The sequence below is a fragment of the Mesoplodon bidens genome (genome assembly GCF_964165515.1).
Source record: "Mesoplodon bidens genome assembly, chromosome: 7".
In the NCBI taxonomy this organism is placed as follows: domain Eukaryota; kingdom Metazoa; phylum Chordata; class Mammalia; order Artiodactyla; family Ziphiidae; genus Mesoplodon; species Mesoplodon bidens.
In genome coordinates, this window is record NC_138164.1 from 47,362,697 (window position 1) to 47,388,124 (window position 25,428).

The 25,428-nt window shown below is 38.9% G+C and overlaps 2 protein-coding genes across 7 annotated transcripts in view; one reads left to right on the forward strand and one right to left on the reverse strand.

Annotated features, from left to right (window-relative positions):
* The window catches only part of NUCB2 (nucleobindin 2), a 112,023-nt gene that overhangs the window by 41,186 nt on the left and 45,409 nt on the right, over positions 1 to 25,428 (reverse strand). The window contains exon 3 of one of the 6 annotated variants that reach the window (XM_081240462.1): positions 10,501 to 10,622. The exons of the other annotated variants lie outside the window; for them this stretch is intronic. The gene's annotated coding sequence lies outside the window, so the exon portion shown is untranslated. The remainder of the gene's footprint in view (positions 1 to 10,500; positions 10,623 to 25,428) is intronic. 6 annotated transcript variants of the gene reach the window in all.
* PIK3C2A (phosphatidylinositol-4-phosphate 3-kinase catalytic subunit type 2 alpha) overlaps positions 4,238 to 25,428 on the forward strand; it is a 177,934-nt gene continuing 156,743 nt past the window's right edge. The window contains exons 1-2 of the mRNA XM_081240458.1: positions 4,238 to 4,340; positions 6,793 to 6,874. The gene's annotated coding sequence lies outside the window, so the exon portion shown is untranslated. The remainder of the gene's footprint in view (positions 4,341 to 6,792; positions 6,875 to 25,428) is intronic.

Genomic DNA, 25,428 nt, shown 5'->3' on the forward strand with positions numbered 1-25,428 from the left:
CACAACAGTGAGAGGCCCGCGTACCGCAAAAAAAATAAAAATAAAAATAAACAGCAGATTTAATCCTAAACACTCCCATTTACTGGCAAGCTATTTGACTCTCTGAGTCTCGATTTTCCTATCTATAAAATTGAACTAATACTTCTCTATAAGTTTTTGACTGGATGAAAATAAGAATGAATACAATGTAATTAGCACAGTACTGGCAATAGTAAATGCTCCATAAACAGTAATGCCCTTCCTGTCTTGAAAATTTAGTATCTATATATTTAAATAATTTAAATCTGTGCTGTAAACACCCAAAGCACTGAACTTAAAAAGCAATAAACCAGTTTGACATACAACCTTAAATGTCATTTTTTGAAAGGCCATGTTAGAGCTCTCCTCTGAGCATTGCCATAGCCAAAGTCCTGATGCAGCTGCAGGCCAATGAAAAGAATACATCCAACAAAAGAAGAACACAATCTCTTCTTCCCTGGAATTAAAACAGAGCTTCTGGGCTTCCCTGGTGGCGTGGTGGTTAAGACTCCGCCTGCCAGTGCAGGGGACATAGGTTCGAGCCCTAGTCCAGGAAGATCCCACATGCCGTGCAGCAACTAAGCCCACGCGCCACAACTACTAAGCCTACGCTCTAGAGCTCACGAGCCACAACTACTGAGTGCAGCATGCCGCAAGTACTGAAGCCCACACAACTAGAGCCCGTGCTCCGCAACAAGAGAAGCCACCGCAATGAGAAGCCCGCGCACCTCAACGAACAGTAGCCCCTGCTCGCCGCAACGAGAGAAAAGCCCGCGAGCAGCAGCAAAGACCCAACGCAGCCAAAATAAATAACTAAATAAATACAATTAAAAATAAAATATATATATGAAAAAAAGAAACTTTCTAAAATAAAAAAAATTTTTTTAATAAAACATCAGATGTATGACCAGCTGAGCTGGACTCCAACCCTTTTTTGTATCAGGATATCAGCATAGATCTTAGTCTCTCTGCTGCTCATATCTGTAGAAAAGGACACCAATCAAGAAAACCAGTATATTGCCTTTTTTTTCCAACCTTAAAAGAGAGTTACAGTATTCTTTTTTTTAAATTAACCATTCTTTTAATTGAAGTATAGTTAATTTACAATGTTGTGTTACTTGCAGGTGTACAGCAAAGTGATTCAGTTATATATATATTTATATTTATTCTTTTTCAGATTCTTCTCCACTATAGGTTATTACAGGATATTGAATATAGTTTCCTATGCGATACAGTAGGTCCTTGTTGTTTATTTTATATATAGTAGTGTGTATATGTTAATCTCAAACTCCTAATTTATCTCTCCCTCTCCCCTACAGTATCCTTGATGATAAGCTTCTGAAAAGCAGACACTGTTGCTCATATGTATACTCAATAAACATATGAGCAACAGTAAGAATTTTAAATTTATTAAAATTACAATGTCTTCATTATTTACACATACTGTACATCAATAACTAAAATACAGTATGACAAGAAGCTCTGCCAAAAAAAAAAAAAGAAAAAACAAACAAATAAAAAACTCTGCCAAAAGTAAAAGCATGCAACTGCTATCTCATTTTCCATTAGGCTGCTTTAAATTTTTAAAATCAGAGAATGCTGGGACCAGAAATGATCTTAGAGGTTGTTCGGTTCAGACCCTACTTTTATAAAAGGTTATAAGGCACAGGGAGGTTAACTGAGTTGGCCAAGATCATTTGGCAGAGCCAGGATTGGAATCTGGCCATTTAATTCTAATTAAATGTACTTTTTACCATATTGTGGTGGTTTTTAAAATTTTTAGATTGAAAATCATTAAAGTGATCAACATTTTTCCTTGAATAAATTATTTTAAATTGTTAGGAGCCTGTTTTTTAAAGTCTATAAACTAATTGCATGTATTAAACATAAAAATAACAATTTCCCCTTTCTAGACCTTCAATTATTTAGAAAAAGTTAATCATCTATCATGCCAAATATAGTCAACTCAATTACAATACCTAAAAGATTATTGACTTTAAGAATTATTTTCAGTACATTTTGAAATCCTACACTTGATTCCTCCAGCTACCCAATACTTAAAAGGGTATTTTGCACACTTCAGTCATCTAAAGGCTCCTTAGAAAGTGGAAAGCAATTTAAATATTATTCTAAATAACACAAAATTAGTTTGGTATGTCTATAGAGATACATAACATATCCCAAAATAAAAAGACACTGGTATTGATCATGTTATGATACTCTATATTAGTGCCCATAATCAATAACTAGTGTTTTGAAAGGTACCCTTATTGCCTTAATTGTGCATTTCATTTTAACTGGTATTTACAGAGCACAAACCAACTTGGCAAAAAGCATACTGAAAGGGTATATACAAAATGTGTGGTATGAACAATAAGTACCTCGGGAGATCAGAGAAAGGTAAACACAACATGGACTTCACCCTTGCAAAATGGGTAAAACTAGAATAGAAGGAGAACAACATAGGTAACCACAAGGAGACAAATGAATTTTTCACTTATCTTGAAAAGCTGGACCAGATCATGGAGAATTTAAAGACCAAGATGAGAAACAGAAGTTCCTATGTTTACCCTAATAACAAGAGGGATATTATTTGAGATTTTATTTCTAATTCTAATTTCCATGTTTTTTCTTAAAATTTTGACTCTACTAACTGAGGAAGAATTGTTGAAACATCTGTTTGTTCAACGTTTGTTGAACTTGGTTTTCAAGTTTTGTAAAACAAGAACTAACACTCGGCTTAAATCAGAATGAGTCCCGAGGCAATATCTATGAGGAACAAGATGCGAGAATCTGGATATTGGCTGACACTATTCAACAGAATTTACCAGGGAAGGTCTTAAGAAACAAGTAATTTAAGTAGGCTGTAAAAGAAGCTATAAGTTAACGGATCCAAATCTATTATACCACTAGTCATACTACTTTTAATGAATTCCTTAAAGCAAATATCTCATCAATTCTCAGTTCTTATAAGGAAACTCCACAATCTCCTTCAGACAACATTGACTATCAGATATAATTGCATTTAACCTCCCTTCTCCCTCCTCCCCCCTTCTTTAACCCAGGTAATATATAGTTTGGTGTTCATATTCACTCATGAATTTAATAGCCTTAATAAAAGGCTTAGACGGCAGCACTTACTTATTCAATTGTGTAAATGGACATTATCCAATTTAGGAGTTTAGTGGACACTTTGAGACTTTCAAGAGGTTCTGTCTCCCAGAAATGAGAGTAATGGTTCAATGGTTTATGTTCATATTTTCTTACTTGACATTATAAAATAATTGCCACCCAAAACCACTGCCAGCACCAACCACAACAATAACCACATTTACTCACTCAGTCACTATTTAGCAGGTGCAACAAGGAAGTACCATCCTTCTCAAACCCTGTACCATCATCTCACACCTAACGATTTGTCACTTAGGGAAAACAATACCACACCTGGCACAAACTTTCTCCTCCCCTAATGTCATTGGTTGCCGGCTGAACAGAACCAGCAGAAGAGCAGGATTCACCGGCCTATCTTAGCTCTGCGCCTCAGCCGGTGGTGAGCATCAGTCTCACCAGGGGGCACCTCCCTCGCCCATCAACCTGCCAAGGCCGGGCTGGAGCCCAGCCTGGGACTTGGTCCTGCACTCACCCCCCGCCTGCTCCTCGCCAAGAGCCTGTCACTTTCATCGACCGCAAAGAAAGCATGGGTGCCCGGCAGCGAGTGGAACGGAGAAAGAGACCCCGCTTCTCAAGCTCGAGCTGGAAGCCACTCTCCACCGTGCCCGCCCAACCGTGGAGCTCCCACCATCCTTACTGCTGGGGCAGGGTAGGCGAAGCCCTGAGCTTTATCTCAGGACCCACCCCAGTCTCCCGCGGTGCAGATCCTCACCCACCTCGAGACCGCCGGCCTTACGAAGCCGCGTCTCCGCACGCGAAGCTCCGCCTGCTGAGAGCTTGCAGCGCACAGACCTGCCTCTCCAGCCCCCAGCCGGCAGCTCTGCTCTGTACTTCTACCCACCGCGCGCTCCCGCCTCCTTGCTGCCATGGCGACCTCCCCGGGCCCCAGCAGCCGCTAATTGGTCCTACCCGGAGAGTGGAAGGCGCCGATTGGCAAGGGCGGAGACCAGGCCGCGCCGGAGGGCTTGGAGGCGGGCGGTGTGAAGAGCTAACGCGTAGGAGCCCCGGGGAGGGTGAGCCAGGAGGGACGTGGCGCTCTGCGGCGCGGGCCGAGAAGCCGCGCCCCTTCCTTCTCTGGCTTTCATGGAGAGTCCTGTGGAGCAGGATTTGGGTGGGTGAGGTGCTTACCCGGGACGCGGACAAAAACCCAGGTATCTCCTCCCTTTCGGCCGCTGGTCCGCGCCGGCAGCTCCCGGACTGGTCAGAGACAGGCTGTTAGGCTCGTTTTCGCCCACAGGCCTCGCTTGGGTCTAACACCCCGGGCCTCCTCCATGGCGGGAATCTTACTCATATTTGTAACCTCACCCACCCCCGTTTCGCTGGGCCCTGGGCCACTATGGCTTGATTGCTTTTATTTCACCTTGTCTCACACCCATCTGCGGGCATCTGTCTTTTCTTCACACCCTTCTCATGGAACTGAGACATCTACTCCACAACCCGCATTTTAAAGATAGGAAAACTCAGCTTCAAAGATATTAGTGGCTCGAGGGTTAGAGAAGCTTTTGGAGCCTCAAGGCTGGTTTCGAAACTTAAGTCTGCCACTTTCTCCGAGCCTTAGTTTTCTCCCTTGTGAAAAATAGTATATACCTCCGAGTTGTTAGTGAAGATTAGATAAGATTCCAGAAAACCAGTATAGAACCTGTTGCATATATGTTAGTAATGGTAGCTTCTTTTTATCAGGAAGTAATAGAGAATAGTAGCTAAGTCACAAATTTGGAGCCAGACGGCCTATGTCAAACCAATTCCTTGACTCTCAGCGTTACTTAAGTGCTCTGTGCCTCACTTTGTCTGTAAAATGAGAATAATAGTACCCTCCTCCTTACAGCATAAGTTAATAGAAAAGTGACAGGCACATAGTAAGTGCTCAGTAAATGTTAGCCCTTCTCACTTTAGTGGCTGAGCTACGACTATAATTCAGGTCTCTGGATTCCAAGACCAGCAATCTTTACTCTTACACACCTCTCATCTGTATACTTACAACAGTGCCTGGAGGTTAAGCTTTTTTGAAGGTTCAGGAGGAAACACTTGTCCATTTTCTTAAAATCTCAAACTATCTCCCTTATCATCATGAAAGTCCTAGAATGTTATGACTGCCTTCACTGAGGGTTTAATAGCAGAGACAAATGTGAGGAAAGTAATCATATTCGGTTCTGATGGAGAGATTGAAAAGTGAAAACACTAGAGAAAGAAAGTATATTCAAGAGGTTAGGGTATAGGAGGACTAAATTTCTATTTGAAAAACATGAGAAATACTAATACGGGGATATTGGTTATGTACCATTAATAAGCAATGTTACTGTTAGGTCAGGAGACAATACCACATCCCATCACTGTGGAAAACACTAAACTGTAAATACATCAAAGGCAGGAGCTATCTTCCACATTTTTATTACCCATTATCTACCAAAGGGCCAAGCACACTGTGCCTGATCTAGGCCCTAAAAATTGGGATAAACCCTTTAAGGGGAGACCCTGAAAGATCTTGTAATAATCTATCTAGATTATTTATCTAGATAAATATTATTTATTACTATTATCTAGTAATCCAATGGAGAAGAAGAATGGAAAATGAGAAATTGGATTAGTCCAACAACACAATGAAAAGAAAAAGATAACACTAGCTTGGTGACTGAGATGCTGGCAGTATTCTCAGCAATATTCTGGGGTGAAAGAAGAAGAAAACAAGAAAGATAGGAAAACAAAGATGAAACAGCAAGACTCAGGATTAGGAGAGATCACTGAGGAAGGTATTTCAGAATGTCGTGTGCCTGTAAAGCAGGCAACAGCATCTCTTATACTAGTAAAGACTATTTTGTGGTAGAGAAAAATAGGAATGTTGATAGCCCTGAAACTATGAGCTCATGTGAGGGACTTATAAGGAAATGTTATTACTTAATAGGTAAAACCCCAAACTTGGAGAGGGAAAAAACAAGACTTTGGAGTCAGACCTGGGTCCCAGCCCTGCCTGGATTAAAAACTCAGTTCTATCTTTATTAGTAGAGTATCTTCTGGCAAGTTACTTAACCTCTCTCCATAGCATAGCCTCCTCACCTATAACATGGAGGCAATAATAGTTCCCACCTCATAGACTTGTGAGGATTCACTGTGTTAATATTTGTAAAGCAGAGCAGTGCCTGGCACATAGTAAGTGCTATATTAATGTCTGATACAATATTGGTCTCAGTTTCTCCATCTGTAACCTGGGAGCATAATATTGAACTTACTGTAAGCGTTTAAAGGGTGTATGTAAACTGTTAGAGAAGAGATGCTCAGTAAATATTATTTCTCTGCCCCCTCCACCCCTGCAAGACCCCAGCCTGTTACCTCTGAACTCCTTTCTGATTAACACTGCCACTGCCATCAAGGGGCTATTGCTCAACCTGGTCTAAGCAAGGATAAAATATCTTTGCTTGATTTTTCTTGGCTCAGATGAAAAGTTCAAAATGAATTTACTGAAGGCCAGGAGAAAATAAAAGGGAAACAACTCCAGAGACCCAGCTGTTTTGAAGCCTGCCCCATACCTTGGTCTTCCAGGAAAAAAAAAAAAGGTGTCAGGGAGATTCTAGCTTTTTAACACTTCAATTTTCCCCTTCTCACTTCTAGGATCCCACAGGACATCACCTGGCCAAGTTCTTCACTGTGTTCAGAATGGGGGAGAGGGAGGCAGGAGTACTTACAAGAGACAGTAAGTAATCAGAAAGAGGAAAACAACAGTACGCTGTACATGGGCACCAAGACTTAACAGTTTTATTACGATCTAGGTCAGTGGTCAGCAAACTAGGCCCTTGGGCCAAATCACCCAACTGCCTGTTTCTGTAAATAGTTTTATTGGACCACAGCCATTCTCAACAGCCACACTTATTTGCCTATGTATTGTCTCTGATTGCTTTTGAATTACAAGGGCAAGGTTGAGTGGTTGTAATGGAGAATCTATGGCCCTCAAAGCCAAATATATTTACTACCTGACTCTTTACAGAAAAAAAATTGCTAACCTTTGATCTTGATAATTCACCCAGAATCATTTGTCAATATCCCGACTGCAAAAATGTTCACCTTCGTCAAATCCCCTAATCCATTGCTTCTCAAACTTTAATGTGCATACAAATTACTTGGGGGGTCTTATTAAAATGCAGATTCTGATTCAGTAGATCTACAATGAGGCCTGAGATTCTGCATTTCTACCAAACACTAGGGTGATACCCTAGTGTTGCAATACTAGCAGTACTAGCAATACTAGCAGTATTGCTAGTCCCTAGATCAAACTTCATCCCATCAGCCTTTTTTTTCTTTATTTTATTGAGATATAATTGACATATATCATTAGATTAGTTTCAAGTATACAACATAATGTTTCAATATTACATATTTAATATGTATATATTGCAAAATGATCACCACAATATGTCTAGTTAACGTCCATCACCACACATAGATACAATTTTTTTTTCTTGTGCTGAGGCTTAAGATTTACTCTCTTTAGCAACTTTCAAATGTGAAATACAGTATTTCAAACTACATAAAGGACCAGCTGTATAGCACAGGGAACTCTACTCAATACTCTGTAATGACCTATATGGGAAAAGAATCTAAAAAAGATGGATATATGTATATGTATAACTGATTCACTTTGCTGTACACGTAAAACTAACACAACATTGTAAATCAACTATACTCCAATAAAAATTTTTAAAAAAACCTAATTAAACTTAAAAGCTTTTGCACAGCAAAGGAAACCATAAACAAGACCAAAAGACAACCATTAGAATAGGAGAAAATATTTGCAAGCAAAGCAACCTACAAGGGATGAATCTCCAAAATATACAAACATCAAATGCAGCTCAATATCAAAAAAACAAACAACCCAATCAAAAAAATGGGCAGAAGATCTAAATAGACGTTTCTCCAAAGAAAACATACAAATGGTTAAAAAGCACGTGAAAAGATGCTTCAACATCACAAGTTATTAGAGAAATGCAAATCAGAACTACAATGAGGTATCACTCACAGCGGTCAGAATGGCCACCATCCAAAAAATCTACAATCGATAAATGCTGGAGAGGGTGTGGAGAAAAGGGAACCCTCCTATACTGCTGGTGGGAATGTAAACCAGTACAGCCACTATGGAGAATAGTATGGAGGTTCCTTAAAAAACTAAAAGTAGAGCTACCATATGATCCAGCAATCCCACTCCTGGGCATATATCCAGAGAAAACCATAATTCGAAAAGATACATGCACCCCAGTGTTCATTGCAGCACTATTTACAATAGCCAGGACATGGAAGCAACCTAAATGTCCGTCAACAGAGGAATGGATAAAGAAGATGTGGTACAAATATACAATGGAATATTACTCAGCTATAAAAAAGAACGAAATAATGCCACTTGCAGCAACACGGATGGACCTAGAGATTGTCATACTAAGTGAAGTAAGGCAGATGGAGAAAGACAAAGATATCATATGATATCACTTATATGTGGAATCTAAAAAAAGGGTACAAATGAACTTATCTACAAAACAAATAGAGTTACAGATGTAGAAAATAAACATACGGTTACCAGGGTGTAAGGGGGGGAAGGGATAAATTGGAAGATTGGGATTGACATATACACACTACTATATATAAAACAGATAACTAATAAGAACCTACTGTATAGCACAGGGAACCCTACTCAATACTCTGTAATGGCCTACATGGGAAAAAATCTGAAAAAGACTGGATGTATGTATATGTATAACAGATTCACTTTGCTGTACATCTGAAACTAACACAACATTGTAAATCAACTATACCACGATTTTTAAAAATTTTAATTAAACTAAAATATAATAAACCATATAGTCACCATGCTGTACTTTACATCCCTAGGACTTATTTATTTTATAATTCGAAGTTTGTACCTTTTGACCACCTTTACCCATTTCACCCACTGTCCACCCACTGCCTCTGGCAACCACCAATCTGTTCTCTGTATCTATGAGTTCATGTTTTTATTTTTGTTTTTTAGATACCATATATAGTGAGATCACATGGTATTTGTCTTTTTCTGACTTATTTCACTTAGCATAATGCCATCAGCGTTCATCAGTGTTGTCACAAATGGCAGGATTTTCTTCTTTTTCTAATGGCTAAATAATATTCATATATATATGCCAAGAGTGCAAAGTCTTTCAAGGAGAGAGACAGGTCAGCAGCAAAGAATGCTGCTTAGCAGTTGAATAAGATGAGGACAGAAAAGTGTCCACTCAAAGGAGAGCTTAATACTGTAAGAGCCATCTCAGAGGAGTGGTAGAGATGGAAGCCAGATGGCTTCCATCTTGCATATGCATATATATATATATATATAATGCAAATGTGATATAACATATATGATATAATATATCATATATTATATATATATCATAATTATATATATATTATGAAAATGTGCTGTAGATATATAGATATATATCACATTTTCATTATCCATTCATTCACTGATGGACACTTAGGTTGCTTCTATGTCATAGTTATTGTAAACAATGCTGCAGGTATCTTTTCAAGTTAGGATTTTCATTTCCTTTGGATAAATATCCAGAAGTGGAATTGCTGGATCATATGGTAATTCTATTTTTAATTTTTTGAGGAAACTCCATACCGTTTTCCGTAGTGGCTGTATGAACTTACATTCCCACCAACAGTGCACTAGGGTTCCCTTTTTTCCACATCCATATCAACACATTTCTTTTTTATTTTTTATTGAAGTACAGTTGATTTATAATGTGTTAATTTCTGCTGTACAGCAAAGTGATTCAGTTACCCATACATATACATTCTTTTATGTATATATATATATCATTTTCCATTATGGTTTATCATAGGATACTGAACCAACACTTATTTCTTGTCTTTTTGATAACAGCCATTCTAACAGGTGTGAGGTGATACCTCATTATGGTTTTGATTTGCATTTCCCTGAAGATTAGTGACGTTGAGCACCTTTTCATGTACCTGTTGGCCATTTGAATACCTTCTTTGGAAAAATGTTTATTCCGATCCTTTGCCCATTTTTAAATTGGATTATTTGATTTTTTGTTATTGAGTTGTATGAGTTCTTTATATTTTTGGATTTTAACCCCTTATCAGATATAGGATTGGCAAATATTTTCCCCCATTCCGTAGGTTGCCTTTTCATTCTGTTGATGTTTTACTTTGCAATGCAAAAGCTTTTTAATTTGATGTAGTCCCACTTGTTTATTTTTGCTTTTATTACCTTTGCTTTTGTTGTCAAATCCAAAAAATCATCAATAAGATTGATGTTCAGGAACTTACCACCTATGTTGAAGTTCTTCTAGGAGTTTTATGGTTTCAGGTCTTATGTTCATGTCTTTAATCCATTTTGAGTTAAATCCACAAACCTACATGATTCTGTAACCATTTGCTCTTTTTTCCCTCTGTAACAACAAAAGGCAATCCCTTTACCTGTACTCTGAATCCTGTTCCCCTCCCTCAGTTCTCAAGGGCTTCATTTCTCACTTGGTTATTCCCTTTCTTTCTTTTTTCATTAATCTTCTGTACCTGTTGAATCACACTGTAGGCATACAAACATGCTCTAGGAGTGTTTTTCATCTTTAGAAATTCCTTCCTTATGGATAGATATGGAAAGATATGATAGGGACGTCCCTGGCAGTCCAGTGGTTAAGACCTCGCCTTCCAACGCAGGCGGTGTGGGTTCGATCCCTGGTCAGGGAGCTAAGATCCCATATGCTTCACGGCCAAAACACCAAACATAAAACAGAAGCAATATTGCAACAAATTCAATAAAGACTTTAAAAATAGTCCACATAAAAAATATATATATATGATAAAGCAAGCATAGTAAAATGTTAATGATAGAAAGTGAGATTTACTGCAATATTCTTTCAACTTCCTGCATGTTTAATAAAACTTTGATAATAAAATATTTGAAATAAAATCCTTCCCTTGACCCCAAATCATCCTCCAACTTTTTTCTCTGCTTATTATTTATTCAAATTCCTTTAAAAACTTCCTTTCTCTGCTTGCTCCCCTCCCTTTACTCTCAGCTTGTGCCCATCTGGCTTCCATCTCCACCACTCCTCTGAGATGGCTCTTACAGTATTAAGCTCTCCTTTGAGTGGACACTTTTCTGTCCTCATCATATTCAACTGCTCAGCAACATTCTTTGCTGCTGACCTGCCTCTCTCCTTGAAACACTCTGCACTCTTGGCATCTGACACCACTCACTTCTAGTTTTCTTTCTACCTTTCTAGGTACTCCTTTTTTGGTCTCCTTTGCCAGCTTCTTCTCCATTACCCAACTTCTAAGAGTTAGAATGTCCCAAGGGTTGGTTCTGGGACCACTTCTCTGTCTACAGCCAGTTTTTCCACACAGGCACTATTGGCATTTTATGTTGGACACTTCTTCATTGAGTAGAATTTCCCATGTACTTCAGGATGTTTTACACTCCTAGACCCTACCCACTAAATGCCAGTAGTGTCCCCCTTGTCCCCTTAGTCAGTGTGATGACCCAAATTGCCTCCAAACAGTCCCTAGAGAAGTGATGTTTCTCAGGGTTAAAAACCATTTTGTCTCTTAGTAGGTGATGCCAACCAATCTGTGACCTTAAATATCATATATATGCTAATTCTCAAATATCTCTGGCCCAAACATCTCTTGTGAACTCGCTACTACTTCCAACTATGTGCCTGACATTTCCATTTGAATGGTCTATTATAGAAGCTCAATAAATATGTGATGAATGAATGATCCAATTAACTGTCTTAGCCCCGCTCCTATCGAAAACTAAATTCTTCATCTTTTCCTACCTGTTGTTCCCTGTGGTGGACATGGAGATGTGCTTACTTACATTCCCCTTCAAGGAAGGACTGCCTGCCCAGCTGTGAGGAATGTGGTTAACTGACAGCTTCCAGCTCTTACCTGCTTCAGGGTCCACCTCACCTTTAGAGCCAAAGTTACACTCTTCTTGGGGTATAACTAATGGCATACTGTTCTTGGGGAGGCTCCCAGCCAATGAATGAGCAAGGTGGTAGTACAAGGACCTAGTCCAACACAGAACTCTACTAACTAGCAGTCTGTGCTCTGGTACTCCCCACTGGGCTGGCAGAGACTTTGTCAGGTTTGCATCATGCTTGCGACCTCTCTCTATACAACTATGCTTCTGCCTCTTTTCCTTTTACAAGTGTTATTCCCTGAGAAACGTTTTGCACACCTAACTCTGTGTCAGCATCTGCTTCCCAGAGAACCTATTAGCACTCTATCTTTTTCATTTCAGTAAATGGAATGCACCTGTTGTTCAAGCCAAACCCTATGAGTCATTCCTGGTTCTTAATGTTCCTTCATATTACGTATCTAATTCATCAGCAAGTTCTGTTGACTCTACTCCGAAATACATAATCTACTTCTCTCTCTCCTGCTACCAACCCAGTCCAAGTCATCATTTCTCACTGGAATACTGCAGATAGCCTCTAAAGTAGTGTCCTACACCCACGCCGATCCCCTATATTCCATTCTCCACACAGCAGTTGGGGTGATCTTTAAAACATAGCACTGCTCTACTTGAAAACAATGGCTTCTATTCCAAACTCCTTGCTGTATCTATCAAGCTTCTTCATGAGGTCTCCTAGCTCTCCATTCAACCTTATTTCTCACTACCATCCTTCTCAATCACTGTACTCTAGCCATGTTGATTTTTTTGTTTGATTTTTGAATTTTATTTATTTTTTATACAGCAGGCTCCTATAACTTATCTATTTTATACATATTAGTATATATATGTCAATCCCAATCTCCCAATTCATCCCACCACCACACCCCCACCCCACTTTCCCTCCTTGGTGTCCATATGTTTGTTCTCTACATCTGTGTCTATTATTTCTGCCTTGCAAACTGGTCATCTGTACCATTTTTCTAGGTTCCACATATATGTGTTAATATACGATATTTGTTTTTCTCTTTTGACTTACTTCACTGTGTATGACAGTCTCTAGATTCATCCATGTCTCTACAAATAACCCAATTTCATTCCTTTTTATGGCTGAGTAATATTCCATTGTATATATATACCAAACTTCTTTATCCATTCATCTGTCGATGGGCATTTAGGTTGCTTCCATGACCTGGCTATTGTAAATAGTGCTGCAATGAACATTGAGGTGCATGTGTCTTTTTGAGTTATGGTTTTCTCTGGGTATATGCCCAGTAGTGGGATTGCTGGGTCATACTATAATTCTATTTTTAGTTTTCTAAGGAACCTCCATACTGTTCTCCATAGTGGCTGTATCAGTTTACATTCCCACCAACAGTACAAGAGGGTTGCCTTTTCTCCACACCCTCTCCAGCATTTGTTGTTTGTAGATTTTCTGATGATGCCCATTCTAACTGGTGTGAGGTGATACCTCATTGTAGTTTTGATTTGCATTTCTCTAATAATTAGTGATGTCGAGCAGCTTCTCATGTGCTTCTTGGCCATCTGGATGTCGTCTTTGGAGAACTGTCTATTTAGGTCTTCTGCCCATTTTCGGATTGGGTTGTTTGTTTTTTTAATATTGAGCTAAACGAGCTGTTTATATATTTTCGAGATTAATCCTTTGTCCGTCGATTCATTTGCAAATATTTTCTCCCATTCTGAGGGTTGTCTTTTCATCTTGTTTATAGTTTTCTTTGCTGTGAAAAAGCTTTTAAGTTTCATTAGTTTACTTTTGTTTTTATTTCCATTACTAGGAGGTGGGTCAGAAAAGATCTTGCTGTGATTTATGTCAAAGAGTGTTCTTCCTATGCTTTCCTTTAAGAGTTTTATAGTGTCCGATCTTACATTTAGGTCTTTAATCCATTTTGAGTTTATTTTTGTGTATGGTGTTAGGGAATGTTCTAATTTCATTCTTTTACATGTAGCTATCCAGTTTTCCCGGTACTACTTATTAAGAGACTGTCATTTCTCCATTGTATATCCTTGCCTCCTTTGTCATAGATTAGTTGACCATAGGTGTGTGGGTTTATCTCTGGGCTTTCTATCCTGTTCCATTCATCTATATTTCTGTTTTTGTGTCAGTACCATATTGTCTTCATTACTGTAACTTTGTAGCATAGTTTGAAGTCAGGGAGCCTGATTCCTCCAGCTGCACTTTTTTCCCTCAAGATTGCTTTGGCTATTAGGGGTTTTTTGTGTCTCCATACAAATTTTAAGATTTTTTGTTCTAGTTCTATAAAAATTGCCATTGGTAATTTGATATGGATTGCATTGAATCTGTAGATTGCTTTGGGTAGTATAGTCATTTTCACAGTATTGATTCTTCCAATCCAAGAACATGGTGTATCTCTCAATCTGTTTGTGTCATCTTTGATTTCTTTCATCAGTGTCTTATAGTTTACTGAGTACAGGTCTTTTGTCTGCTTAGGTAGGTTTATTCCTAGGTATTTCATTCTTTTTGTTGCAATGGTAAATGGGAGTGTTTCCTTAATTTCTCTTTCTGATCTTTCATTCTTAGTGTATAGGAATGCAAGAGACTTCTGTGCATTAATTTTGTATCCTGCAACTTTACCAAATTCATTGATTAGCTCTAGTAGTTTTCTGGTGGCATTTTTAGGATTTTCTGTGTATAGTATCATGTCATCTGCAAACAATGACAGTTTTACTTCTTCTTTTCCAATTTGTATTCTTTTTATTTCTTTTTCTTCTCTGATTGCCGTGGCTAGGACTTGCAAAACTATGTTGAATAATAGTGGTGAGAGTGGACGTCCTTGTCTTGTTCCTGATCTTAGAGCAAATGCTTTCAGATTTTCACCATTGAGAATGATGTTTGCTGTGGGTTTGTCATATATGGCCTTTATTATGTTGAGGTAGGTTCCCTCTGTGCCCACTTTCTGGAGAGTTTTTATCATGAATGGGTGTTGAATTTTGTCAAAAGCTTTTTCTACATCTATTGAGATGATCATATGGTTTTTATTCTTCAATATGCTTATATGGTGTATCACATTGATTGACTTGCATATAGTGAAGAATCCTTGCATCCCTGGGATAAATCCCACTTGATCATGGTGTATGATCCTTTTAATGTGTTGTTGGATTCTGTTTGCTAGTATTTTGCTGAGGATTTTTGCATCTATATTAATCAGCGATATTGATCTGTAATTTTCTTTTTTTGTAGTATCTTTGTCTGGTTTTGGTATCAAGGTGATGGTGGCCTTGTAGAATGAGTTTGGGAGTGTTCCTTCCTCTGCAACTTTTTGGAAGAGTTTGAAAGGATGGGTGTTAGCTCCTCTCTAAATGTTTGATAGAATTCACCTATGAAGCCACCAGGCCTGGACTTTTGTTTGTTGGATGAATTTTAATCACAGTTTCAATTTCATTACTTGTGATTGGTCTGTTCATATTTTCTGTTTCTTCCTGGTTCAGTCTTGGAAGGTTATACCTTTCTAAAAATTTGTCCATTTCTTCCTGGTTGTCCATTTTATTGGTGCAGAGTTGCTTGTAGTAGTCTCTTAGGATGCTTTGTATTTCTGTGGTGTCCATTGTAACTTCTTTTTCATTTCTAATCTTATTGATTTGAGTCCTCTCCCTCTTTTTCTTTATGAGTCTGGCTAAAGGGTTATCAGTTTTATTTATCTTCTCAAAGAACCAGCTTTTAGTTTTATTGATCTTTGCTATTGTTTTCTTTGTTTCTATTTCATTTATTTCTGCTCTGATCTTTATGATTTCTTTCCTTCTACTAACTTTGGGTTTTGTTTGTTCTTCTTTCTCTAGTTCCTTTAGGTGTAAGGTTAGATTGTTTATTTGAGATTTTTCTTATTTCTTGAAGTAGGCTTGTATTGCTATAAACTTCCCTCTTAGAACTGCTTTTGCTGCATCCCATAGGTTTTGGATCATCGTGTTTTTGTTGTCATTTGTCTCTAGGTGTTGATGATTTCCTCTCTGATTTCTTCAGTGATCTCTTGGTTATTTAGTAACGTATTTTTTAGCCTCCCTATGTTTGTGTTTTTTACATTGTTTTCCCTGTAGTTTATTTCTAATCTCATAGCGCTCTGGTCAGAAGAGATGCTTGATATGATTTCAATTTTCTTAAATTTACTGAAGCTTGATTTGTGACCCAAGATGTGATCTATCCTGGAGAATGTTCCATGTGCACTTGAGAAGAAAATGTAATCTGCTGTTTTTGGATGGAATGTCCTATAAATATCCATTAAATCTATCTATTGTGTCATTTAAAGCTTGTTTTTCCTTATTAATTTTCAGTCTGGATGATACCTCCATTGGTGTAAGTGAGGTGTTAAAGTCCCCCACTCTTATTGTGTTACTGTCAATTTCCTCTTTTATAGCTGTTAGCAGTTGCCTTATGTATTGAGGTGCTCCTATGTTGGGTGCATATATATTTATAATTTTATATCTTCTTCTTGGATTGATCCTTTGATCATTATGTAGTGTCCTTCTTTTTCTCTTATTATAGTCTTTATTTTAAAGTCTATTTTGTCTGATACGAGAATTGCTACTCCAGCTTTCTTGTGATTTCCATTTGCATGGAATATCATTTTCCATCCCCTCACTTTCAGTCTGTATGTGTCCCTAGTTCTGAAGTGGGTCTCTTGTAGACAGCACATATATGGGTCCTGTTTTTGTATCCATTCAGCAAGCATGTGTCTTTTGGTTGGAGCATTTAATCCATTCACATTTAAGGTGATTATCAATATGTATGTTCCTATTACCATTTTCTTAATTGTTTTGGGTTTGTTTTTGTAGGTCCTTTTCTTCTCTTGTGTTCCCACTTAGAGAAGTTCCTTTAGCATTTGTTGCAGAGGTGGTTTGGTGGTCCTGAATTCTCTTAGCTTTTGCTTGTCTTAAAGCTTTTGATTTCTCCATCAAATCTGAATGAGATCCTTGCCAGGTAGAGTAATCTTGGTTGTAGGTTCTTCCCTCTCATCACTTTAAGTATATCATGCCAGTCCCTTCTGGCTTGTAGAGTTTCTGCTGAGAAATCAGCTGTTAACCTTATGGAAGTTCCCTTGTATGTTATTTGTCATATTTCCCTTGTTGCTTTCAATAATTTTCTTTGTCCTTAATTTTTGTCAATTTGATTACTATGTGTCTCGGCGTGTTTCTCCTTGGGCTTATCCTGCCTGGGACTCTCTGTGCTTCCTGAACTTGGGTGGCTATTTCCTTTCCCATGTTAGGGAAGTTTTTGACTGTCATCTCTTCAAATATTTTATCAGTCCTTTCTCTCTCTCTCCTCCTTCTAGGACCCTATAATGCGAATACTGGTGCGTTGAATGTTGTCCCAGAGGTCTCTTAGACTGTCTTCAATTCTTTTCATCCTTTTTTCTTCATTCTGTTCCACAGCAGTGAATTCCACCATTCTGTCTTCCAGGTCACTTATCCTTTCTTCTGCCGCAGTTATTCTGCTATTGATTCCTTCCAGTGTATTTTTCATTTCAATTATTGTATTGTTCATCTCTGTTTGTTCTTTAATTCTTCTAGGTGTTTGTTCTTTAATTCTTCTAGGTCTTTGTTAAACATTTCTTGCATCTTCTCAATCTTTGCCTCCATTCTTTTTCCAAGGATGTGGATCATCTTCACTATCATTATTCTGAATTCTTTTTCTGGGTGGTTGCCTATCTCCGCTTCATTTAGTTTTTTTTCTGGGGTTTTGTCTTGTTCCTTCCTCTGGTACATAGTCCTCTGCCTTTTCATTTTGTCTATCTTTCTGTGGATGCAGTTTTCGTTCCACAGGTTGCTGACTTGTAGTTCTTTTTGCTTCTGCTCTAGCCATGTTGATTTTTTATTGTTGTTCTTAGAAACCCTTCCCAGCTAAGGCCTTTGCTCAAGTACACCCCCTTCAGTAGACCACTATTTCCCCTACATTTTACATGGCTAGATCCTTCTTCACTTGTACTCAGCTTGCCATTGCCTCAGAAAAACCCACTCTGACTACTCAACCTAAAGTAATTTTCCTCTCCTCCTTCCCGTTATTCTCCATAATAATATGTGTATATACATTTACATATATGTGAAATTCATTTACATATATAGGTATACATATATATGTACTTCTTTCCTTAATTGTTTTTTGTCTGTCTCTTTCACTAGACCAGAAGATCCATGAGAGTATAAACCATATTTGATTTGTTTTTCACCATTTACCCAGAGCCTAGCACAGTGTCTGATACATATAGTAGGCAATCAATACATATTTGTTGAATGAATGAGTGAATGAAAGGACAATCACCTAATTATCTTAGGTATTCATGTTGTTGGGGATGTTTTTTCTCAGTATTTTGACAAAGGGATTTGATTCTTGTTTTTATCTTTTTTTCCTTTAGAAGGAGAATGGAAATTGTGTCCTCTGCCTGTTGATATTAGTGATCATCGCATAGGAGACAAATATTAATAAGAGTAAATCAATAGACGGTAAAAACAATATCTAGATGCATGTTACGATGACAATAATTTAAAGAGTCCCATACTTTAAAAATTAGACTATCTCTACCCAAAAATTTATAGCATCCTAAGAATGATAATTTTACTCCCACTTAGGAATCCTAAAAAAAAAAAAAGAAGAAACTAGAAACAAAGTAGTATGAAGTATTTTTTCCATAGATTACAAGAATTTAGTGAGAAAAAAATTCAGTCATGCTGCCGTAAGGAATATTATCAAATAAATATTGTGTGCTACATTCATAATTTTTGTTTCTGTTCAGCAAAAAACCTTATAATGTGCAATGACTGTAGTTATATAAATCTTATTCCCAATCACTAGATTTTCATTTTATGAAGTTAAAAAAGAGATAACCTCTCACTCCCCCTAAGGAATAGACAGTATATCCAGAAAGCAGAATCTCTTTAGAGATCTCCTATAAAACTTCACTGTGATAGATGTTTGCCTGAAATACTTAGAAAACTGAGTTTATACTTTTTACTCACTCTAAAGAGATCTAAATCACAGTATTTACACATCCTTCTCTAACTTTTATGATCCTTGTTTTTTTTTTAGAGAGACGTTTATTCAAGGCCTTTGCCCATTTTATTTTATTTTAAAATAAATTTATTTATTTATTTATGGCTCTGTTGGGTCTTTGTTGCTGCACACGGGCTTTCTCTAGTTGTGGAGAGCGGGGGCTACTCTTCATTGCGGTGTGTGGGCTTCTCGTTGTTGTGGCTTCTCTTGTTGCGGAGCACGGGCTCTAGGCACACAGGCTTCAGTAGTTGTGGCACACGGGCTCAGTAGTTGTGGCTCACGGGCTCTAGAGCGCAGGCTCAGTAGTTGTGGCACACAGGCTTAGTTGCTCCACGGCATGTGGGATCCTCCCAAACCAGGGCTCGAACCCATGTCCCCTGCATTGGCAGGCATACTCTCAACCACTGCGCCAGCAGGGAAGCCCCCCATGATCCTTTTAATGTAGAACTTTTCTTATGACATCATGAAGTTTCCCAAGCAACCTCATGCTTTTGTGATGCCATACAGATTTTATCTTCCCACTTCCCATCCTATGTTGCAGTCCTGAATGAGGTTAATACATGATATCATGGGGCATGATACAAAGAAAGAGGCAAATGATTGCAGTGGTATGGAGGCATGGGTTGTCATTCCAAGGTGGTAGGGCAATTCGTGAGGTCATAAATGGTAGGGTGTGGCCAGGGAAATTCAAGAATGGAGGGGAAGATTGTTGGTATAGTTCATGTTATCACAAGAGAGGTTTTAAGCATAAAACTTGATGCTTAAAGGAATGGGCAAACTGCAATTACGAGAGGGTGGTACAAAATAGTTCTTCACAAGAGGAAGAGGTTGAGTCCTTATTTGGGAAGCCAGTAATGTTAGGAGATGGAACAGTCCTTCATTCCTTTAAGTATGATATCATAGAAAACTAGAAAAGTTAACCAACTGGTGCCCAGGGGTAGAATCAGACCCATAGACATGTTGTTTGACCTGCTTATAGGGTTGGGTTTTTTTCCAACTAGTTACCAAATCACAAGTTCCCATAATAAAAATCATGACTTCCGGCTTCTCTCTTGAAAATATTGGAGTTCTGACAGTCCTTAGCCTGTATTCCTACATGGCAACAACTGGCTGGAGCAAAGTAACAGCTTCCCTCTTTGGACAAGGCAGATACTTATTAGTTTACAATCCCACTTAGCCAGCTTTACTCATATTATCCACCTCGAACTTGTAGGCATTTAAGTTTGTGACACTAGTTTGGGGAATTCCATATAACAAAGAGGTGAGTCAATGTTGTAGGAGGGGAAGGTAATCTGTGACATAAGGTATAGAGACCTTGGAAAATTCATTGTAACAAGAGTAGAAGCAGCAGGATGTTTATATCCTGCCATTTTAATCCCAATAATATTCTTTCTGATTCTGCCACTCTGACCTCAGAGGATTTTGCCTCCATTATGCAGTCTATGTATTAATCAAGGAATTAAACTGGATCGATGGAATTTAATTCATAAGATACTTTCCTCCCAAATTCACTAATGTTGACATAATTTTTATTATATGTTTGTATATTGTCGAGTGTCCTTTGTGTCAAACATCCATGGGTCAAGTTTAGAACAAATCTCATTATCCCTAAGTGGTACAAACCATTATGTCTCCAAAGAATAAGACATTCCATAACATCACCAACTATTTGTCCTTGGGGCATCCTATTCTTCTTACTCCCTGCATGCCTTGGCACAGACTGCTTCTTTTCTTGTAACGTTTTTCTCTCTCACTAAACTCCTAGTCAGTTTTCAAAGAACAGTAGAGAAATCACTTTCTCTAACTACACCTTCCTAGCATTAAAAAAAAACTCTGGGACTTCTCTGGTGGTGCAGCAGTTAAGATTCCATGCTTCCAATGAAGGGGGATCATGGGTTCAATCCCTGGTCGGGGAATTGAGATCCCACATGCCACGTTGCATGGCCAAAAAAAAAAAAAAAGAAAGAAAAGAAAAGAAACAACTCATCTATTGGGCTCTCATAGAATTTTGAAGATACCTTTATTAAAGAACTTATACCTTTATTTTAGAACGGCAGTAGTTTTTTTTTTAATTTATTAATCTCCTTGGGTAGAATTAAAGACTGTGAGTTACTTAAAGGCAGTATTTTCATGTCTCCAGGGCCTAGCAATCTAAAGACATTTAATAAATGTGTTGAATGAATGGTCATAAGCAAGTATAGAAATCTACTAGGTCAAAAGGTTATGGGGGGGACTTTCCTGGTGGCTCAGTGGTTAAGACTCTGTATGCCCAATGCAGGGGGCCCGGGTTCGATCCCTGGTCAGGGAACTAGATCCCACATGTATGCTGCAACTAAGAGTTCTCATGCCACAACTAAGGAGCCAGCGAGCCGCAACTAAGAAGCCTGCCTGCCGCAACTAAGAAGACTGCCTGCCTCGACTAAGACCTAGTGCAACCAAATAAATAAAAAATCGTGTCTTAAAAATTGCCATAAGGGGATTAAGCAGAATATGATGTCATGAGAAAAATCTGTGAGAATTTATCTGATGACACTAGTCTGGAAGTGTTGACCACAACAGGAAGAGGAGCTGGACCCTGCATTTACACCACTAGGGTGATTGATGCAAGCCTCTCTGGAATCCTCCCAGGCCCAGATAAGTGTGAACACACAGTTCCTGAAGCCTAGTAGGCCTGCACTAAAGGCTTGTTGAATAAATTGATGAGTGAATGGGTCTGGGAATGAGCTAGCATATTTTGGGTTCTGGGCCATCAGAAAAGAGGCCTTGGCCCTAATCTGGGTTAGTCAGGAGTTGTTTGGTTTCTATGTCAAGGTGGACTGGCACATAACTATGTTTTGAGTTGGGCTGATCTCTTAGCTGAGGACATGTTTGTCTATCTGTGTCAACACAACTCTGGGTACAACATTATACTGAGATGGTACTGGCTGGGATTCTAGCTGGATTGTAAACTGGTTTCTGAACTGATATGCTAGGATTGGTCAGTGCTTGCTTTGGCAGCACATATACTGAAATAGGATTGGTCAGCAGGTCTAACCTTGGATATGGGTTCCAGTTTAGGCTATGGATCAGTCTGGCACTTTCCTTGGCAATGGAATTAGCCCATAACTGAAATCATGAACTAAATAACAGGTATGAGTTGATATCTCATTGTGGTTTTGATTTGCATTTCTCTGATTATTAATAATGTTGAGCACCTTTTCAAGTACTTGTTGGTCATTTGTATGTTTTCTTTGGAGAAATATCTATTCAGAACCTTTGCCCATTTTTTTATTGAAGTATGGTTGATTACAATGTTGTATTAATTTCTGCTGTACAGCAAAGTGACAGTTATACATATATATACATTCTTTTCCATTATGGTTTATCACAGGATATTAAATACAGTTCCGTATGTGTACAGTAGGACCTTGTTGTTTATCCATTCTATATATAATAGTTTGCCCCTTTGCCCATTTTTTAATTTGGGTTATTTGTTTTTTTGCTATTGAGTTTGATGAGTTCCTTATATTTTTTCAATATTAACCCCTTGTCAGATATATGATTTGCAAATATTTTCTCCTACTCCATAGGTTGCCTTTTCATTTTGTTGATGGTTTCATTTTCTGTGCAGAAGCTTTTTAGTTTGATGTAGTCCCACTTGTTTACTTTTGTGCTTAATGCCTTTGCATTTGGTGTTAAATCCAAAATATCTGTAAGCAAGTTTTAAACTTTAGTTTGTTGTTTTGCTTTTTGCCATGGAGCTAGTTAGTAATTCTGAAACTACCTTTTGTGCATTCTAAGACAGAGAAACTTAGTAAACATACGTGAATAATTTCTAGATTTCTCACTGTCAGAAATGAGTTCAAATATGGAAAGGAAGAAGGCTAGAATGAACCCTATGGTAATAGAGTGAAATTGAGGGAATCAGTATAAACTCATGGTTCTATACACATAGATGAATGGATGGCTGATTGGTAGTTAGTTCATTTCCTGGGTCCTCTGAAAAGCAGACATCAAGACAGGATTAAATGTGCAAGGAATTTATTAAGGGAAATGTCTTTGAGAGAGAAAATGGGTAGGGAGCCAGCGAAGGCTGGGAGACCCGTCAGACTGCAGTACAACTCTGACCCTGAGTGAAGGAGAGAAGGAAGGAAAGAAGGGAAGAAGGAAGGAAAGAAGGAAAGGAGAGAGGGAGGGAGGGAGGGAGGAAGGAAGGATGGGAGGGAGGGAGAAAGGGAGGAAGGGAGGAAGGGGGGGAATGCTTAGACAGCCATGCAGTTCTAAGAAAACTTTTCCAGGCTATCAGGTAGCCTTACAGCTGAAGTCTCCATAAGAAGAGCAACAAGTCTCCCAGGAAGGGGCCTACCTTAGTATCCTTGCTGTGCTCAGTCACTGGCTAGGGAAGCATGGCCTTGGCACAAACATAAGGATGAATTTCCAAGCACAGCAGCAGAGGCCTACAGTCAGTTATGGTCCCTGGAGTCAGAGACCTGAGAGGCACTTTCTCATAGCTGCCATAGTCCACCTTTCTTGCCATGCAGACCTACTTCTCTGTACTGTACAGGTTCAGGGAGCACCTCCTCCATGCTGCTCATGGGCCTCTCTTTCTGAGGGGAAACTTGCTTCCTGAGGGAGGTGTGTTGGAAGAACTACAGCATCTATTGCTGCGTTTGATCTGAAGGCTTCATTTAGTACTCATCCTCTCCTTCCTCCAGTATGCATTCTTTTTTTTTGCCGTACATGGACCTCTCACTGTTGTGGCCTCTCCCATTGCGGAGCATAGGCTCCGGACACGCAGGCTCAGGGGCCATGGCTCACGGGCCCAGCCGCTCCGCGGCACGTGGGATCTTCCCGGGCTGCGACACGAACCTGTGTCCCCTGCATCGGCAGGCGGACTCTCAACCACTGCGCCACCAGGGAAGCCCACATACATTCTTTTTTTTTAAAAAAAATCTTTATTGTAGTATAATTGCTTCACAATACTGTGTTAGTTTCTGTTGTACACCAAAGTGAATCAGCCATATGCATACATATGTCCCCATATCCCCTTCCTCTTGAGCCTCCCTCACATCCTCCCTATCCCCCCTCTTTAGGTCATTGCAAAGCACCGAACTGATCTCCCTGTGCTACGCTGCTGCTTCCCACTAGCTATTTTACATTCAGTCGTGTATATATGTCGATGCTAGTCTCACTTTGCCCCAGCTTCCCCCTCTCCTAACCATGTCCTCAAGTCCATTCTCTTCGTCTACGTCTTTATTCCTGCTCTGCCACTAGGTTCATCAGTACCATTTTTTTTTTTTAGATTCCATATATATGTGTTAGCATACGGTATTTATTTTTCTCTTTCTGACTTACTTCACTCTATATGACCATCTCTAGTTCCATCCACCTCACTACAGATAACTCAATTTTGTTTCTTTTTATGGCTGAGTAATATTCCATTGTATATATGCCACATCTTTATCCATTCATCGGTTGATGGACATTTAGGTTGGTTCCATGTCCTGGCTATTGTAAATAGTGCTGCAATGAATACTGGGGTATGTGTATCCTTTTGAATTATGGTTTTCTCAGGGTATATGCCCAGTAGTGGGATTGCTGGGTCATATGGTAGTTCTATTTTTAGTTTTTTAAGGAACCTCCATACTGTTCTCCATAGTGGCTGTATCAGTTTACATTCCCACCACCAGTGCAAGAGGGTTCCCTTTTCACCACACCCTTTCCAACATTTATTGTTTCTAGATTTTTTGATAATGGCCATTCTGACCGGTGTGAGGTGATACCTCATTGTAGTTTTGATTTGCATTTCTCTAATAATTAGTGATGTTGAGCGTCTTTTCATGTGCCTCTTGGCCATCTGTATGTCTTCTTTGGTGAAATGTCTATTTAGGTCTTCCGCCTATTTTTTAATTGAATTGTTTGGTTTTTTTGATATTGAGCTCCATGAGCTCTTTGTATAATTTGGAGATTAATCCTTTGTCCATTGTTTCGTTTGCAAATATTTTCTCCCATTCTGAGGATTGTCTTTTCGTCTTGCTTATGGTTTCCACTATGCATTCTAAATTCCCCTCACCCTCAGCTACTACCCCAGCAGATCTGCATGGCTTACCTGATAGTGCAACTCAAACTTTTATCTCTGAGGAGTCTGAACCCATTGATAATCATACCCTTCTCAGTCCAGGTTTGCTACATGTAAACATTCATAGTTATAATGGATCAAAAGAATTCCAGGAGGTGCTCAAGTGGATAGAAGAGGCCTGACGTACTCAACTTGCCACAAAGTGGCTGACTGCTCTCT